The 20,141-nt window shown below is 38.4% G+C and overlaps 1 pseudogene; it reads left to right on the top strand.

Moving 5' to 3' along the window:
- The first annotated feature begins 1,701 nt into the window (after positions 1 to 1,701).
- LOC139018490 (small ribosomal subunit protein uS2-like) overlaps positions 1,702 to 20,141 on the top strand; it is a 41,961-nt pseudogene continuing 23,521 nt past the window's right edge.

Here is a 20,141-nt window from a genome sequence, read left to right as displayed (position 1 = left end):
TGTTGTTTAATTGGAGATAGAGATTTCTGGTATTTTCTACTCTGCTATCTTCTTTGACACTAATTGTTTTGTATATTAAAACCACTATGCCTTACTGGAACAAATACCATTTAGTCATGGTTTATAATTCTTTCTGTAGGTTTCTGTATTCAATTTGCAACCATATTTACTGGCATATTTTACACCTATATTCATAAAGAATGTTGGCTGTAATTTTTTTCCTGTGATATCTTTAGCTAGTTTTGATATTAGGTTACTACTTGTTTTATAGAGTGAATGATAAATTCCTCTACGTCCTGTTTTTTGATGGGAAGAATTATGAAATACTGTTGTTAGTTCCTCTGTAAACATTTGGTAGAATTCACCAGAGAAGGAGATAATTTTTGGAGGTCCTCAGTTCACCATGCATGCTGATGTTATCTAAGTCATATTATTTCAAATTTTAAACTATCTTTTGCATATTAAAACCAGAATAAAATATTTCTCATTATATATATTATATATATATTATATATATTATATATATAATGCCAAAATGGGATTATAGAAAATAAGTATACACACAAATTTTCAGTGGGACAAAATATTTACAAAGCAAACACCTAGATTATAAAATATTTCAGTTACTGCAGATACCATTTCCTTTTTTTAGTCAGCTCATTATTTAACTAAATCAGCCAACTTATTCTACATCTCAAACACTCTTTTTGGCTCTCCCTTTCTAAAAATTTACAATGCTAGCCACCAAATTGAAAGATACATTCTCAAAATGCTATTTTAGAAAGAAATGGCTTTTTTAAAACTATGTCTTTGTTTCATATCCTCTTAAAGGCAATATAGGATTTTCTGAAAGCTTAGATTTTATATTTCTTTTGTTGTTGTTCTGAGATGGAATTATAAGAAAACGTAAAAATAATATCGTTTTAATATAATTATTTATTCATACAATTTAACCTTAATATACTAATACTAGAGGCCAAATGCAAGAAATTCGTGCAAGGGGTTCAGCCCTCGCAGCCCCAGCTTCGTCCAGAAGTTTATCTGGAAGGTCATCTGGGAGGTTGTCCAGACAGTCATTCCACTGTTCCGCCATCCAGACTAATTAGCATATTATGCTTTTATTATTATAGATATTTCTATAGTAATCCTCTGTACCTGGTATAGGAACCAACACAATACAATTATTAAATAAAAAGGGATCCAGAGACAGTTTCTTATGGGAATAAGATTTGGCTCTCGGGTGGACTGTAGCTGGTAGTCTTAAGCATGTTGCTTGACAAGAATTATGAAGGATCTGGGATCGTACCCTACTTTCAAAGTAACAAGTTAACCTTCTATCTCACTGTTCCACAACACTGACACAAGATACCAGGTCAATGACAAAAGTCTTTATGTCTCATGGTGTAGTGAGTGGCATGAGCTTCATGGAAACACCATTATTTTATGCCTCCCAGTCCCATGGTGGAGACACGGGTGGGCCTAGATTCATTCAGCACACCCAATAGAGTTGCATCTGAGACAACAATGATAAAGTTTAGAAATCCCCGCTCTTTTATGATGAGCTATAAAAACCTGCCCAAGCTTTCCCCAGAGGGAGACGTTATGTTTATTATACTAGAGAGGAAATACAGCTGCCCTCTCTTCCCGGGGGAGATACTGTCTCTTTTAAGGCAAATATAGTCTGAAACACAGTCTATTAGCATGTCTCACAGCTTTGAAGAAAAAGGTGAGTCTGATGAAGAATTTTCTCTCAACATCGTTTTCCCTTTCTTGGGCCTCATCTTATGCGTTGAGTAGGAATGATAACATAATAATTACTAGCTATTAATAACAGAAAAAGAGCACAGGAAAGACCAGATATTACAGCCATCTTGGGCATCTTCTCTAGGAAGCTACAATTTTACACTGCCCAGGGGCCTAGACAAAGGGAAGACGGGTGCGTGCACAGTAAGTTGTGGGGACATCAGGAAGGTACTTGCCTGTCAGTCACACCTGGGAATGTCATTAGAGGACTGGGTGGGATTTGTCTGATGCCAGTGGAAGTAGGGTTCTTGGGACATCTTGAGAAAAAGAATTTTCTAAGACTGGCATGGGAGAACGAGATGCAGTAGAAAGGTTTATTTGTGTGAAATTATATCCCTCTGTGTGCAAAGTCCCATTCCCTTCAACCAGTCCTGGAAAATATGCAGCTGGGGGATCAGCAGAGCCAGAAGCAAAGTCAGTGTCCAGAGTTTCTGCTCCATGAAGGAGTTAAGTCTGGCACAGCATTAGCTAATTTCTGTCCATCAGTCCATTGTGTTTGGGGTCCACATGGTTGTGGGCCATGTGGGCAAATTCAGGGGAGTGTGCCCCTTGCAATAAGAGAGCCAGGTGTGCAAGAGAGCCAAGAGCCAAGAGAGAGAACTCCCTCTGTTCTGGAGTTCAAACCTTCCTGTGCATGCAGTGGCCATGCCTACATACCTACTCGAGCCAATGACCTGTTCCCATGTGTGACTAACTGCTAAGCACCTTCCCATGTCACCCAGATCTTACTGGGCATGTGTCCATTGTTCAGCCCCTTCCCCCATCCATCTGCGGGCAACAGAACTGGAGAGTGTTAATTTCTTGGCAAAGCAGTACAAATGGCATACCTATACTGTCCGGCCTTCCCTTTACTCCCTTCTCGATAATAAACAACCCAGTACAACGGTATCAGGAACAGGTCCCTGGCCAGAATGGGTATGGCCACTGCAAGCACATGGGAACTTGGGATATTTAATTCCCGAATCGAAGTTCTCTCTCTTTGTTCCTCTTGGCGTGTTGGGCTTCACTCCCAGCTTGCAGGGTTCTCTGGACTCTGCTTCCCGGCATTTTCCCACATGGCCCATGGCCATGCAGACCCCATAGGAAATGGACTAATGGACTGCAAGTAGCCTGGACTTGGCTCCAACATGGAAAGAGAACTCTGGACACTGGCTTTGCTTCTAGCTCTACTGAAACCCAAGCTACATTCCTTCTATGACTGGAATAAGATGAATAGGACTTTGGACACCCAGGGATATAATTCCATGCAAATAAAATCATTCATCCTCCCAAGTGAGTCTCAGAAAATTCTTTTTCTCAAGGTATTGTAAGGACCTCACCCCCAGCACTCAGTGGGGAAGAGGATTACCCCAAGTTCTTCAATAACAGGAATAGTAAAAATACCCAATCTCTAGGATGTTTAAGATAAACTTTAAAACATATCAAGTACACTACCCAACACAGTGAGAACACAGCTAATATTATAAAGTACTAGTAGTGGAGGGTAAGGGGCTGAGATACTACAAAATTACAGATTTTTAAAATGAGATTATGTCTTGACTCTGTGTGTGTGTGTGTGTGTGTGTGTGTGTGTGTGTGTGTGTGGTTAACTGGTAAACTAACCCAAATAATATACTATACACCTATAAATTAAAATAAAACATATAAATTCTTTCTATATTAATCTGAAAAAATATTTAAGTAATAAATATGCAGACAAGTCATATTTCCTGAAAGACTATAGGCAAATAAATCACTCGTTATAAAAAATAAAGCTCTACTTATTAATTAATGAGTACAAGTACACATTTTTGTACATCACAGAGGGAAGATAAATGTTTCCTTCAGCTAAAATCTTAATAGGCATCATTCCTACGCTTTGGTTCCCAACTCCCTTTCTTAAATGGAGCCAGTATACTTTAATGCTTGACTCTGATGTCCTAGGTCTGGGCTCTTCATTTACATTTTAGGTCATTCCACAGCTAGTGGTTCTCATTTATTTTTAAACCCTTTATTGAAATGAGAACTATCTTCTTCAACTACTTCTTCACTTAGAATTCAATGGATTCATTCATTTATTGAAAGTATAGCATTAGGCTCTTGTAGAATTTGGTACAGTTCATAATAAGAAACCTATTTATTTTTTTAAATTTTCATATTATATTAATCAAGAGTTTCAGGTGCAGATGTAAAAAAACTCAGCAGACACTAAGCAAATGTGTCTAGTATCAGTCTTCAGCTCCCTAAGAATAAGCATGTCACCAAGGACAGGCCAAACATTATAATCTATCTTTCTGACTATAACAATTGCTTCTGGTTATTCAGCAAGCAGATCGTGTACTTGGTCCTTTCCCAAATAGACCACCCAAGGTCACATCCAGCTACTGCATCAAAAAGTCTTTCACTGGATTTCTTGTCTCTGAGCCAGTATATAGGGTCCTATCCACACCTGTTCTAATATCTTAAGGATGATTTGCAATTTATTTATGCAACATAATATTTAACCATGAGAATGAAAAGTACTCTTAACAAGGAAAATTTATTGGCTTATCACTCATAATTTTCCAAGAAAGGACCTGTCTTCAGATAGAACTGCATTCAGAGGCTTAACTCCTATAATAAGAAGCCTTTGTCCATATATAAACTCTGTATAGTTTGGCCTAACCAGTCAATGTGTATAATCTCTTCACAGGATGGATAAAATAGCTGTAATTTAGCTCAAAGTGCAGAATATCAAATCCTTGTATTGTTCATCACTCACATAGAATACACTTATTCCAAAACATTCCTGTTACCATACTATGACTATCCTCTATACTACTAGCAACTATCTTGCCATCTCCACAACAGATTCTAACCAAAGTACTCACTAGTTACCTCATTCTAAGATTATAACATAGTGGGCTCAAGATACACCTTTAATTCTGTGGTGACCCCTTTTCAATAACCTGCAATCATATAGCCATGATCCATAGTCAATATGCCATGAAAAAGAATAATTTAGGGGAGAAAAATATAAGGCATTTAATAATTTTAGCATACACCATATTTTGGGGGCAAGGTTCAATAAGAATTTTCTTCCTAAGTAGTGAAGGTCCTCCTATTAGATTTCTCACTTAGGATAACTGAGAAATCTTACCTGTGGTGCACCATGAACTAATCTGAGATAAGCAGAGGTGGATTTCTCTTCAGGGAGGTATTCAGAATTTTCTGTCTGCTGCCTAAGTGTACTACTATTAAGGAGGATGCTTTAAGGAGTGAACGTTAATAATCACCCATTCGCAAGCCTTCCTCTGGTACTATATCTCTGGAAAACAGAAAGTCCGTGTTCAGCTTCGTTTCTGCTTATTTCAGATGCTGTGACCAGTCAGAGATTTAGTGGAGTCAGAAATCTTGAATTTGGAAACTGATGATGAGATTTCTGTCCCTTAGAAACAAGTCTTTATGTGCTGTACATGTCCAAAACCCTTAGCCTAATAGATCCTATCTTGCCAGGGGCTAAAATAGTAAGAAGGAACATTTCCCCTACTTTAATAATGTCATCCAGTTGGAGAATTAAATTTACCATTTGTTTTATTCATCCGGTGTCTCCGGTTTGTATTTCTGTTTCCCTTCTTCACACTAAATTTTGCCTGAAATACAGACTCATATTTCTGTGAGGATATGATTATCTTAAAAAAAATAAATTCTGCAATTTCACATCTTTGATTGTAGGCATAATGTGTGCCAATTTTCAAAGGCACTATCACACGGCTTCCTTCTCTTCTCTAGAAAGGCTTAGTCTAAAAGGAGCCTAAAACTTCTTTGAAACATTCAATTGCAGGTGGAAACAGGTAGGAAAGAGTTCAAGACTAATCTTTCAACAAAACATCTAAACTGTTCTATGCCATAGATGCGTACTCTAAATTCTGATATAATTTTTCACAAATAAATACTGCAAAATTGTCAAATCAAATTCATTTAGTTAATTCTGTAGTTTAGAAGTCATCACTTGTAACTTCACACTTCTCATAATACTGTTTATGTTGGACAGAACTGGAGGGCGAGTTAGAAAATATAAATAAACCGCATAAACAAAAGATCATTCATTGACTCACATAGGTGTGACTGTTGCCAGTGAAAACGGGTTCTTCGGTGGAATTTCAAAGGGCACATGTGTGGGAGGAAGTTAAGCACAGGGGCAAGATTTATTGGGGTGGAGGTAATAATATGCCCTTGGGGATGTTGAGGTCCTGCAGGCTCTAGTAGCAACTGCTCCAAGATCCTTGATAGTCCTCCATATATTTTCTTGGTTTGAGGGAATAACCAAGCTTTCTTCCAAATTATCTAACCTACTTCCTGGTTTTTCCCAGGCTGTGCTGGTCCCTCTGCCTATCCAATCCTTTTCCTAGATTTTCATGGGTTTTGTACCCTTACGCAATATGATTCTTTCCTAAAATTTTCCCAGGTTAGGCTCTACCTCTTTATGTTCCATTTGGCTCCTTCTGTGCGAGCTTCAGAGTTCTGTTTGTTATCTGGTTTCCACTACACATACGCTCACCTCCCCCTGAACCACCTTGGTTTCTACTGTGCATATGCCTAGCAAAGGAATCCCCCTCCACGGTTTTATTCCTGCCTCCCACAATCCTTGCTCCTGGCTGGTTGCCCACCCTGGGGAGATTGGAAAGGGATACTTCCTGCCTGCTAGGAGATTGCAGGGGATTAAGTCTCTTCAGTAAAAGATGCTACAGTCCCCTGGGGAGCCTGTGAATGTTGTAGCTTCCTTGTAAATCAGGCTTAATATCCAATTCAGCTCCCTAGTTTATTAGGCTTAATGTCTGATTCCATTTGCTCCCTTCCTTTATTAATAACTAGCTAGCTACCTAGGCTAACATGAAAACTGAGCTTAGAGAAAAGCTTAGGCAAAGCTTTCCAAATTATGTTATAGCACCGTCCATAGTTTTCTCAAAGCTCTTTCTCTCATAAACACACACACATATAGATACACACACATGCACATACACAAGCAATATAACAGGACAACTTGAATCAAGTGACTGATAGCCCCAGAAGAAACCTATGGCATAAGAGAGGAATGGATATCTACAGAAGTATGTTCCCAGACAAAAGCAACATGTGGTCACTAGAGTTACTCTGTGCAAGATACAGCCTTAGATGCTTGGTGTGAGTCAGAAGGGTGAGCAGGAGGTTAGCCAATAGAAAGACATGTCTGGCACATCCTTTCTTTGAGATATATAAACGCTGATAATTTAGAAAGATAGTAGGATATTCACAAATAACTAGCACAAAATAAAATATAACAAGGCTATCATGAAATGTTTGTGGGTGGCCTTCGAAGAGTAGTGTGTTGCTGATGTTTCTTCTTGTTTTTTGTTTTTTTTTCTGACCTGAGACTAATATTTCTGCGGCATTTTCTATATTTATTTTGTCTCTTGTACATTTTTCTTTTGTGCATGTATCACTGTCAGCTAACACAGTGATTCTTTTATTTTCTTCAATGACCACAGACACAAGGGAGGCAACATTTTATTAAATAATTAGAGCAATCAATTGGGGTAACACTATTTGAAATGCTACCAAAAAGATCTCCAAAGGATGTTCTAAGGTCTAGACCAGTGTTGGCGAACCTTTTGAGCTCGGCGTGTCAGCATTTTGAAAAACCCTAACTTAACTCTGGTGCCATGTCACATATAGACATTTTTTGATCTTTGCAACCATAGTAAAACAAAGACTTATATTTTTGATATTTATTTTATATATTTAAATGCCATTTAACAAAGAAAAATCAACCAAAAAAATGAGTTCACGTGTCACCTCTGACACGCGTGTCATAGGTTCGCCATCACTGGTCTAGACACATAACCTTCTCTCCATTATGCAGAAACAACTCATTCTACCTTGATTTTCAATAATAATCAATCCAGAAAGTCCCTTCATTTTTATCTTAGTTTAATGACATAAAAACATTTTTGGGGTGGGGAGTGAAACAAAGAGAAGACCGCAATAGCTCATGATTGCCAAGCAAACTTCTTGAGTTATATGACTCAGCAAATCTAATGATGAGACAGCAAGGCTGTATGGAACTTTTGTCAGGTTGCTGTAAGTGAATAATGGTATAGACCTTTAGAATTTTTAAGCAAAGTAATTCTACCCTGGGCGGATAACTATTCTCTTTCTGAAAATGTGGTTTTGACTCTAGCCAGCACTAAATGCTTTGCCATTGATTGTCAAGATTTTATGTAACCTGAGTTACACATCATGAATTTGGTATAATCTGACACATCCAGCCATAAAGTTGGGGAGACGAAGTATCACTCTGTCATTGAGTAAAATGATATTCATAAGATTTGGCTTGTGCAATTCCATAAGGCACACATAATTTGCATTAGCAAGGGACTCCAATTCATATGCCTGCTTCTCCTGAAATATTGATGTATCTCAGTCTACGTCTATGGTCTCTTGAGGTGTTCATTATTCCTATTTGAAAAATAAAAAATTGGTTAATGAACTAAGGGTTCTGCACAATATGCTTGCATTACCCCAAAGCAAATAGCAGTAGCATTACAATCCCACTCAGGGTTTGTATTACAGACAATGTTGAAAAGGAATCCTTCCAGTAGACAGAATTTAAAACAGTACATGTGGTTGGGGACTTGGAAAGAACACAACTGAAAGTCAGTGCTGGTAGTTCTTGGAGTGAAGGGTGAATAACGTTTTTAGAATGATTATAGGTAAAGGAGAGATGGTGAGGGGAGAGTTTAAGGAAGACTGGTATCTCTGGTAAAGTAACTACCTCATGACTGGTCATGATAGTTTCTTCAGACAAATGAAAATTCACCTACTCCAACAGAAAAGTGGCTCTGTTTTTAATGGCAAAGAGTCTCAGGAGAAATTCAGAGTTAAAATTGTCTTTCTATAAATTTGCCCATGTATCTCCAACTCAAATTTTAGAGTTCCATTCTTACCCAGTGATTGCCCTAACTTCAACATAAGAGAAATGCAATGCTGGGAATCCAACTCTCTTTGTAACTCTGCTAGTCAAGTACATTAACATACAGTTCCAGAACTGTCACACCTCAAAACTATCCATTCTTTCCACTATCACCTCTAGCCACAGCTGAACCTCTGAGCCATAGTAAAGACAAAGGAAGGAAGCTATGTAGCTCCCTGACACAATTGTATCAACATCAGGCAAAGAACAAGTCACCAGAATAAATAGTCTGCCAATGTTTTCCATGCAAACCCACATGGTATGATTCCAGGCTTAAACATATGATCAAGATGCTATTCGGGTTCTCTTACAGAACATCACACACACACACACACACACACACACACACACACACACACGGGGCCCAGTGCACGAATTCATGCACCTTGAAAGGAACTGTGATATGCGAGGCTGCAGTGGGCACATGGGTGGGTCTTGCCCCATCTGCCCCCCAGCCCGGCCCCTCCCACCACAGCTCTGGGTCCCCCGTCTGCCGGCAGACCTGCTCCTGTTGCCACCGCTCCCATGCACTGACAGCAGCGGCCCTGCTCACACCCACTGATAGCATGGAACGACTGGGGCCAGCGCCAGCAGTGGGTGTGAGCAGCAGCTGCTGGCCCGATTGTCCCCCAAGAGCAGGGGGAGGTGAAGAAGCCTCAGGGGCGATCAGGGCCAGTGCTGGCAGTGGGTGTGAGCGGCGGCTCCGGCACCGGCAGTTGGTGAAAGCAGGGCCATCACCGGTAGTGGGTGCCAGAGGCTGCTCCCAGCACTGATCGCCCCTCAGGAACAGGGGGAGCTGGAGAAACCCTGAGGGGCTGTTGGGCTGGCAGCCGCTGCTGATACTCGCTGATGGCACGAGTGATTGGGGCCTGCACCGGGAGCCGACAGCGGGTATGAGCGGCAGCTCTGACACCAGCAGCTGGTGCGAGTGGGGCCAGCACCAGCAGCAGGTGTGAGTGCTGGGCAGGACCATGGTGCACCGGAGCAAAGAATTTTCCTTAACCACCAGAGGCTCACCCTGATGACAGCGACCAGCACCATACTTTGGTCTGGCATCCTCACTCACCTGCTCCACCATCCCACCATGGGTGAAGCTCACCATGTTCCATGCTCTATCACCTGCTGTTGACACCCGCCATGTTCTGCACGTGCCCCCTGGTGGTCAGTGCATGGCATAGCAACCAGTTGTATGGTTGTTCGGTTCAGTTGTTCAGGTATTCTGCCGTTTGGTCTATTTGCATATTAGGGTTTTAGATAGATAGATAGATAGATAGATAGATAGATAGATAGATAGATATTAAATAAAACAGCAGATTGATATTATAATCTTCAAAATGAAAGCACTGAAAAATTAATTGTACTAATCACATTTCATAAGGCATTCACCTCTCTCATTCAATCCCTTTCCCCAAACTATCCACAAACATATATAAATACCAAACACATAATAAACCAATTCATGGTTGTAAAAAGTTACTGTTATTTTTTGAAATCTGTACACTCTAGTTGTGCTAAAGTTAAGAACATGTGAACCTAACTACTCAAGGATACTTTATTACTTTTTTAAATATCCAAGATCTTATCTTCCTCAGAAAATAATCTGTTTTCTAGACTTGATGTTGAATAAATTTACACTTAGGAAAGAAAATTCAAGATGTATAACTGATTTCAGATTACAAAGGTTTAAAAAGAATAAACATAAAAAACGTGTACAATTCTCAAAGATTTTAAACTCATATATATTATTCAAATTAAAATACTTGACCATTATTTTCTATACATTACTAATTTTGCAAATACTACAAATATATAATTCTCAATTGCCAACTTTTCTTATATGATTCATCAAATTTCTATCTAGTTTCACAATGTTTTAACATTTTAAACAATTTCATCTTAAGGATATATGTGTGAGGGAAGTAACAGTGCTTTTTAAAAAAATATGTTTTTATTGATTTTTAGAGAGAGAGGAAGGGAGAGGAAGAGAGAGAGAAACATCAATGAGAGAGAAACATTGATTGGCTGTTTCCTGCACACCCCCTACTGGGCATCAAGACTGAAACCCAGGCATGTGCCCTATCCAGAAATCGAACCTGCAACCTCTTGGTGCATGGGATGACACTCAACCAACTGAGCTACATGGCTGGGCTATCGTGCTTTTTAATTTGGGAAATATCTATATACATTATTTCAATAATTATCTTAAAATTGATTAATGCCTAAGACTTTTATAAAAAACAAAATGAAGCATGAAACTTGAAAAATTTCTTTACAATTACTAAACAGTAAATCTTTCCAGAGCACTGTGGAAATATATATCAGTTTCTATTTTGTTTCTAATATTATTTATCTGTAGATATTATTAGAAAGGCACAAAATAGTACTAATTGACAGATGTTCCTGCAATGTAAAAACATCTGCCTACTAAAATCCTGAATTTCTAAAAGAATAAATGGTGATAGGAATGATGGTTTGAATTGACTCAATATGACATTTTATATATTAGGTTTTTTTTAAGTTGAATATTAGGCAAGGTTTTAAATCATAAATACCAGTGAGACTAGATACAAACTACCAATTTTTCCTACTTGAAAGGTGGAATTTTTCTCCTTGTATACCCAACACTTGTAAATGATTTTCTTGGTAGGATTATAGCTTTGAGAACACTTTTATTGTGATTGAAATGACAGAATAAATAATACTATTCCCTTAATTTTCTTCAGGCAAATTCTTGAGATGTACAATGTCAAAATAAACATTCATACAAAAATTCAGGGCTTTACAATAACCAATCCTGTATCTTTCTTTTTTACTTTTTTCTGCAGCTAAGTTTTTAACACTACTCATGAAAATGACTTACAGTTTTTACTTAGTGCTTCTCTATTTCATACAGGCTTTCTTAAATTTATCTATGCCATTGAATAAAAACAAGAAAGTAAAAGAACCACACAACTGTATAGATTCTGGTTCCAACCTGATTTCAAATAGTATGCTTCACACAGAGAAATGTCAGATGGGTCTGCAAAAGCTATGTGGATGCCATTAATCAGGAAACTCTTGTTATTCACTAACTTCCACAACCTTTCTCACTATCAGGCTCAAATGTTATTGCATACTGCACCATGAGAGAATTTCTCTATTCTCTCCCTTCTTCCTTTTTTATAGAAAGACTAGAGGCCTGGTGCACAGATTCATGCACTGGTGGTGTCCCTTGGCCTGGCCTACATGGATCAAGACAAAACTAGCTCTCCAACATCCCCCAAGGGGTCCTGTATTGCAAGAGGGCACAGGCCAGACCGAGGGACCCCACCAATGCACGATCGGGGCCAGGGTGTGTCCGGCCCATCTCTCCCAGTCCTGGTTGGGGCCGATCAGGCTTATCGCGGCCATCTCACTCAGTCCTGATCAGGGCCCATCAGGGCTGGCAAGCTGGGGAGGGACTATAAGAGGGCTACAGGGCATGTCCCCCCGCAGCAAGCTAACCTACCGGTCAGAGCATCTGTCCCCTGGTGGTCAGTGCACGTCACAGCGACTGGTCTAACGGTTGAATGAATGGTTAGACACTTAGCATATTAGACTTTTATTATATAGGACTAGAGGCCCGATGCACGAAATTCCTGCAAGGGGCTCGGCCCCCGCCTCCGTGGCGGCTGCCTCTGCCTCGACCCCCACCACCACAGCTTCATCCAGAGGGTCGTCCAAAGGATTTCCAGAGGATGTCCGGTCTAATTAGGATACTATGCTTTTATTATTATAGATATTTTTAAACTTAAATATCCTTTCCTCTGAATTTCACCCCATTAGCTGCTGTACACAGCTTGCCTGAATGCAAACATTTTTCTCTGTAGAAAGATTTTATTTTCAGTCCTGAGGCAATGATTCATCTAAGTCAGTTTCATTTTTTTATGTATGAATGATAGTTACTTCTGTGAATAGAGTACATTCTTCTGAAGAAAGATAACAAGATGATAATTAAATTAATTATCTATATGTATTCAAGTTTACAATTTCTTAAAATCTATGTTGACATGACAATGATCTGTTTGAATGTTAAAAAGAAAATTTAATATCTACCTTGCTCAAGACATTGTGGTAAGGAGAGCTAAGATAATTTATTTACATAATAAAATATTTGCAACTCACTAGGTGTTTTTATAAATAGGAACACAATTTATAATCACACCAAGACTTTGCAGAATTGATCATACACTTATATATAAGAAAACCGGCTCTGAAAGCTTAAGAAATATATTCATGATCCTAAAGATACCAATTTTTACTTTAAAAAATAAAAGCCATAGTTCATGTTTTTGTTACTTTGGAAACAATTATATTTATCACAAAGGACAAAATTAGGAAATATAAAAACAAAATGCCATATTTCACTAATTGAGAAAAGGCCTATTTCATATATGTTTTATTTCATTCAACACAAGAACAAACCAATAAGATTTTACCAGCTGTGTTTCCTACAAAACCCAATAAAATGAACAAGTGGATGCTTCCCAAACAGCAGCTATGTTTAAACCTTGTCCTCCTAATAAGGCCAGATGTTAGCTATGCCAAACAAGCAGCGAACTTCACTTTACCAGGTCCCTCAGAGACAATTAAAGAGATTTTATCATTGTTGCCACCTAAAAAGATATTATAATATCTGTTGGAAAAGGAATCAATTACTTGCTAAGACTTTTGGCCTCGAACCCTACATAGCTATAGATACTGTTAGTCAGGCTCTGTAATTATCCAGCATTTAATCCGTTTAGGCCTGAAACTGACTAAACTTGTGTGTTTCTTACACCTTGTTGACAATTCTCCAAGTGAGTTAGTTCTGGGCTTCCTAATGGAAAAAGAACGACTGTCCTATTACTGTGGAACCTACATAGGAGACTAAGTGTCAAATGAGAAAGATCCACAAACATCTGACACTAAAAATCATATTTCCAAGAAGTAATTTTCAATATCTTTTTATTGATTTTACAGAGGGAGAGAGAGAGAGAGAGAGACATCAATGATAAGAGAGAATCATTGATTGGCTGCCTCCTGTACGTCCCCCACCCTGGGGATCAAGCCCACAGCCTTTGCGTGTGCCCTAACAGGGAATTGAACCATGACCTCCTGGTTCATAGGTCGATGTTCAACCAGTGAACCAAGCCAGTGGGGCCCAAGAGGTAATTTTTAACACTTTTCTTGCACACGAAGGATTTCTTTCTAGAGCTACCATCTGAATGTTTTCATCTTCCCCTATGATTTAGCTCTATTCAGGAGTAAAAGCAACTGTGGGTTAGAAACCATTATTGTTATTTATTTATTTATTTATTTATTTATTTATTTATATTCTCTGCTTATTTCAGTGTCTGGCACAAAGTAATCATCAAATCAAAGTAAGTAACTTTATTAAATATCTGAGAATGCAATATGTGAAAAATCATTTGATGAACATTGAAAAACAAAGATGAATAGAATACCACTTACAAATTAATCTGTAATTTAGTGCATGATATAGCTTTAATATTTTTTGTGTGCAACAAGTATAATAAAAGTCACAAAATAAGAGCTGTTAGAATTAAAAATGTATACAGTTGGAATAATTGCGTCTAAAGAAGTGGTCTTTGTGATGAACTTGAAGGAATGGTAGTATTTCCACGTGTAGTAATAAAAAGGTAGTTTTTTTTTTTTTTAAATCTAAGGTGAAATGGGAAAGAAGACTAGAATATGGTTTAGTTTATTTGATGTAGTTAATAAATAATTTGGCTGGCTTTTGCCCCTGGTTTCTGGGAGGGGACCACTAAATACTTGGTTTCCCAAGTGGTTGGGATGTCTTTGTTATTCATGGTGATACCTGGGACAACATTTGAGTTTTTCAGATATAATTACCCAGAATGAGAGCTGGACATGAATCATGTGAAATTGGCCTGACTTCTGGGGAGAAAAGGAGAACTGGAAATTGAGTCACATGGGCCATGGTTCAATCAAGCTAGACTATGTAATAAAATCCCAATAAAAACTGTTTTATTTTGTTTATTTTCACTTTGTTGTTGTTGTTAATTCTCACCTGAGGATATTTTCCAATTGATTTTTAGAGAGAGTGGAAGGGAGGGAGGAATGGAGGAAAAGAGAGAGAGACAGAGAGAGAAACAGATTCATCTATTGGTTGCCTCACACATCCCTACCAGGCTGGGCATGAATGAACCTGCAACCCAGATATGTGCCCTTGACCAGGAATTGAACCCACAGCCCTCGGTCTATGGGACAGTGCTCTAACCACTGAGAACACTGGCTGGGGAATTTTTTCACTTTTTTTATTGGAGTATAATTGTAATACAATATTATATTAGTTTTATGTGTACAACACAGTGGCTCAATCTTCATTTATATTGTGAAAGGATCACCACGATAAGTCCTGTTATTGTCTGTCACTATCCAAAGTTAATATAATATTATTGATTATACTCCCCATGCTCTACATTTCATCCCTATGACTTATTATTTTTTTTAACAACTGAAAGTTTGTGCCTCTTGATCCCCAATTAAAACTCTGGACACAAAACCTCAAAGCTCAGGTAATCCTCCCTGGTTAATAATATCCTAAATATTGTAACAAATCAATGTGCTGTGCGCATGATACAACCTAACCACAGGAAGAGCACACAGAAGATGTGCTTTTGGGTCCCAACTAGACCTTACCTTATGCATTTCCTCTTTTGTCTGGTCCTTATTTGGATCCTTCTGACTATAATAAGACTGTAATCCTAAGTATCAAATTCTCCTGAGATCTGTGAATCATTTTAGTGAATTGTCAAACCTGAGGGGACAGTGGTGTTAATGGTGAATGGCAACAGATTTTAGACCTAGGTCCTTAACTTTGACTAAGAAAGAATTCAGAGCCAAGGACTCAAACACAAGCAAAAGTTTATTTAGACAGTCACAGAGGTAGAAGTGAGCTATGGAAGAAGTGAGACAGCTGGGCTGCATGGGCTCAGGAAACAAGTTATGTAGGGGGAAAAAAGGGCCCTTGGAGCTTAGGAGAAAGGAAGCAAAAGTATGTGCCTTGAAGGTAGAAAGGGGGAGGGAAGACAAAGAGTATGTGTGTATGCATGTGTGTGTGTGCGCGCGCGCGCGCGCGTGTGTGTGTGTGTGTGTGTGTGTGTGTGTGTGTGGTGGTGGTGGGTTACAGGGAGAAAGACAAAGAAAAAGAGAGAAACTACTTTTATCAACTTTCCAAAGGTGAGGACCCTAGAAGAGGTCCCAGGGGAGGATCACAATAGAATACTCAACAGCTTTCCAGGTGTGTTCTTTCAGGTTTGTGATCTGCACTGATTGGTCAGCACCAGAGCGGGGCTGGGGGGGGCGGGGGGGGGGCGGGGCGAAGGGTCATTAGTTATGCAGGTGGTCCATTAGTTATTGCCCCTGCCTGGCCTGCTGCTTTTCTGGACTTGGAACTGAAATACAACTGAGGCCTGAATGTTATCTACAATTGGATCAAACTCTGTCTCTGGGGTCAATAGACCAGAGGCTTTGTTCCTAAGATTATTTGGTGTAGGTCAAAACCTCATTGTCATGGGGCCTTATTGCTTAAGGGAGCGGTTGTGCAAAGGCTTGCATTGGAGTACTATGAGGCTATTTTCCAGCCCCTGTTCCTCCTCTAAGGGGATCTACCACATGAAGAGCAACAGACCAGGGGAGGGAAGGTCAGGGAACAGTCTCAACCACATGACCAGTGATACTAAAGGTGAGAGGGGGTCTAAACCGCTTGAACAACGATATGCTAGGGGAGGGGATGTCACCCAGTTTTACCCATTGCAAGGTATCTAGGGCTTTCCAAGTTGGTGACCTTCCGCACCTGGCCTATTGGTCCTACTCTGCTAATGCCTAACAGCCGACTAAAATAGGAACCTCTGAATTTGTAGCTAGTTGTCTGCTGTTTGGGTGGCCTGGGTACATCCTAGCTTGTGGCAGGTGTTTGAAATGAGAGCAGTCCTGTGGAGACCTGTGCACACATAACTTGTGAAAGTTTAGTCTAACTCTGGACAGTTAGTGCCAGGATTGCAATGAACTGGAGAAAAGGTACTCAGATATAGTTTTATAGAATAAAGCACAGGATGGAGGGAGACAGGAGATACTGCGAGTGAGGCCACTTAGGGAACTCTTACTACCATTATAGCACAGTAAAATTAGTAAAAATTTGGAAGTGGAATAAAAAGAATAAATAATTTCTTATTGAGATTTGAATAGATAATTAATAAGAATGAAGAATCAAAGGAGACCAAGTAGTTTAGAATTTGAAACAAAATTTAAATGTATAGGGGGAGTTAAAGAATAGAAAATTATAGAGCCAGAGAAGTTGATTGATGGTTTGATTTAGGGCTTTTTGGGTTAATCTATAATGAGCCCTAATAAAATATTTTATATGACTAATATCAAAGCTTGTCTTCATAACACAGAGCAGATATGTTTTGAGATACACTGATGGAGACAGTGGAAAATATTTTTATCAAGATTTACTTGGAAGTAAATAATAGATTATTGAGATATTGCATATAATGTTTCTTACTCGTATTTATCTTTCATATTCTATTCTCCTCTTCTCAACTAGATAATAAGCTCTTGTGGGGTTATGCAATCATTTCAGTCATGGTAAATACTGATGAAAGTAAACATGCATTAATCTTGGCACTGCAATTTTTTTCTCAGTCATGGATTTTTAATGTCAGTTTGTTGTATAATTAGGGAAGAAAGGGAACAATACTAGAAAACTAGATTGGAGATACTTATGTGCAGGTCAACTTAATCAGACACTTTCATCTAATGAATAGTGATTCCTATGTACATACTGGTATCAGCAATGTTATGCAATTACATCCTGGACAATCTCCTTGGATATGTATGTAAATTAGTATTTTCTTAGAAAATGTTCCAGTACTAATCATGAGATGAAATCCTGAACTAAATGAAGAACTATGCAAATGTGTTTGTCATCTAAAATTGCCAAAGGATAATATTTATAATATATTCTGAATGTCTCTTCTCTTTTCACTAGCCAAGAAGTAGGAAAGTGGTATCTATATATTTTGTTGCAAAATTAAATTACTCTATATTAAGAATGTGAGATAAAAAATATTTTCCTTCAGGGGAGCAATAGTATATCTTATATTAGGAAACCCAAAATCAGTTTACAAATTTGGTAAAAGAAACAAAATCTTTTTATATATTTTAAGGAGATTTAAAATAGTCCTAACAATTGATAATTGGTAAAATTAATACTTTAAAGTTGATTTTAAGGACATTATCTCATAACTTTTATGTTTATATTCCACTTTGTAAACAATATTTTTTTATAAAGAAAATACAGCACCCATGATTCACTTATGTAAAAAGTAAAGATTAAAATCACAAAATGTTTTCAGTATGAGTGGCAGATTGATGACTAATTTATTATTTTAGAAAGACTTCCAAGTTCCATAGTACCCTGCTATTGTACTGAAAAGGATTCTTCTAATCTGTTGAATATGAGCCACTGAAAAGACTTTCCACAAATCACATTTCAGAGTTGAGTTAAGTGTTAGTAGCTTTTATTCTTATACTAGAGGCCCAGTGCACGAATTCTTGCACTGGTGGGGTCTGGCCAGCCTGCCCTGATCGGGGCAGATCAGGGGCGGAACCAACTGAAGGGAGGGGCCACAGGAGATTGGATTGGGCTGGTTGGCCAGCCACAGTGCATGTCATAGCAACCGGTCATTCCAGTTGTTCTGGTTGTTCTGGTTTTTCTGGTCACTTGGCTTGTCTATATGTAGATATCCCTTTAATTGTCAGTTAATGCCAAAGGAAACATAAAACTCACTTGAAGCAACATAGTGGATCAGCCAGGCTATAACCATTCTGGTTGTTCAAATGTGATGTATCACCACCAAACCTCTCCCCCTACTGTTACTCACCTCCTACCCCCATCTGCAAAAAAAGAAAAAGAAAAGATGGGGAAAAATATGGCTTCTGGCTGTTAGCACAGTCTGTGGTTTGACCTCAATAAGCATAGAGTACAGTAGAGTAAGACAGAAAATGAACATGGCATGAATGTGATCATTTGAGATTCATTATGCAGAATGAAGGAAATAAGGTGGTGTGATAAAGAATGCCTAGGAGTGGTTAGTCTTCAACAAGACTAGTTTTGCATATAGTGGCATGGATTAAATGACTTTGGTAGGTACTCTAATTCAGCCATTTGTCACTGGTATATGGAATGCCCAACCCAAGAAGCTTCTAAAAGTCATCTAGGAGGGCAGATCAAGAAAAAGAAAAAAGAATAGACTAGTCTCAATAAAAATATTTGTCAGTGTATTATCTATTAAAACCAGATATTAGTCATAAACCAATGCCTTCATTTGAGGCACATCTCAGTCTTAACCACAATGATTTTCTTCAATTAATTAATGGATAAACTATCTGTAATACATCCATACAATGAAATATTTCTCAATAATCAAAATGAATAAGCTCTTATTCTGGACAGTGTTTCTAAGTGGTTAGAGCCTCAGCCCACACAAGGAATGGTCTGCGTTTGATTCCTGTCAAGGGCATACAACTGGGTTGCAGGTTCTACCTCCTGCTCCAGTTGGGGCTTGTGTGTGAGGCAACCAACTGATGTATCTATCTCACATCACACATCTCTCTCTGTCTGTCTGTCTGTCTCTCTCTCTTCCCTTCCTTTCTCTCTTCACTCTCTAAAAATCAATGGAAAAAATATCCTCATGCCCAAGCTTGATTGGCTCAGTGGATAGAGCATCAGACTGAGGACCAAAGGATCCCAGGTTGGATTCCGGTCAAGAGTACATACATAGTTTGCAGGCTCCTCCCCAGCCCGGGCCCTGGTATGGGTGCATGCAGGAGGCAACCATTCAATGTGTTTCTCTCATATTGATATTTCTGTCTCTTCCTTTCTCTTCTACTCTTTCTAAAAATAATTGAAAAAATATCCTCAGGTGAGGATTAAAAAATAAAAAAAGAAAGAAAAAAATGTCCTTAGGTGAAGATTAACAACAACAAAAAAAAAGAATAAGTTCTTGATTTATGCAACAACACAGATGAATCTTAAATGTATTTTGTTAAGGTTTTCAGAAACAAATAAATAATAACATTGGATCATAAACCAAATAATTTTATACATATCCATGACTCATAGTGTTATAAATATAAAGTTAAATTAAAAAATGGGACAAACAGGACAAATCTTCTTTACAGAATGATTGCAATTAATAAATGTACAATCATAAAGGGAAATAGAAAATTACCACTAGTACACTGGAATACTCACAGGCAAGATCCACTGAGGAATGTTAACATTAGAGGGCTGGATTTTAAATAGAAAGAGGATGGT

This window comes from Myotis yumanensis, unplaced genomic scaffold, assembly GCF_028538775.1.
Source record: "Myotis yumanensis isolate MYYU_CA2020_CCGP unplaced genomic scaffold, mMyoYum1.0.hap1 SCAF_10, whole genome shotgun sequence".
In the NCBI taxonomy this organism is placed as follows: domain Eukaryota; kingdom Metazoa; phylum Chordata; class Mammalia; order Chiroptera; family Vespertilionidae; genus Myotis; species Myotis yumanensis.
The sequence above is the reverse complement of the archived record's forward strand: the minus strand, read 5'-3'. Positions and strand labels throughout refer to the sequence as shown.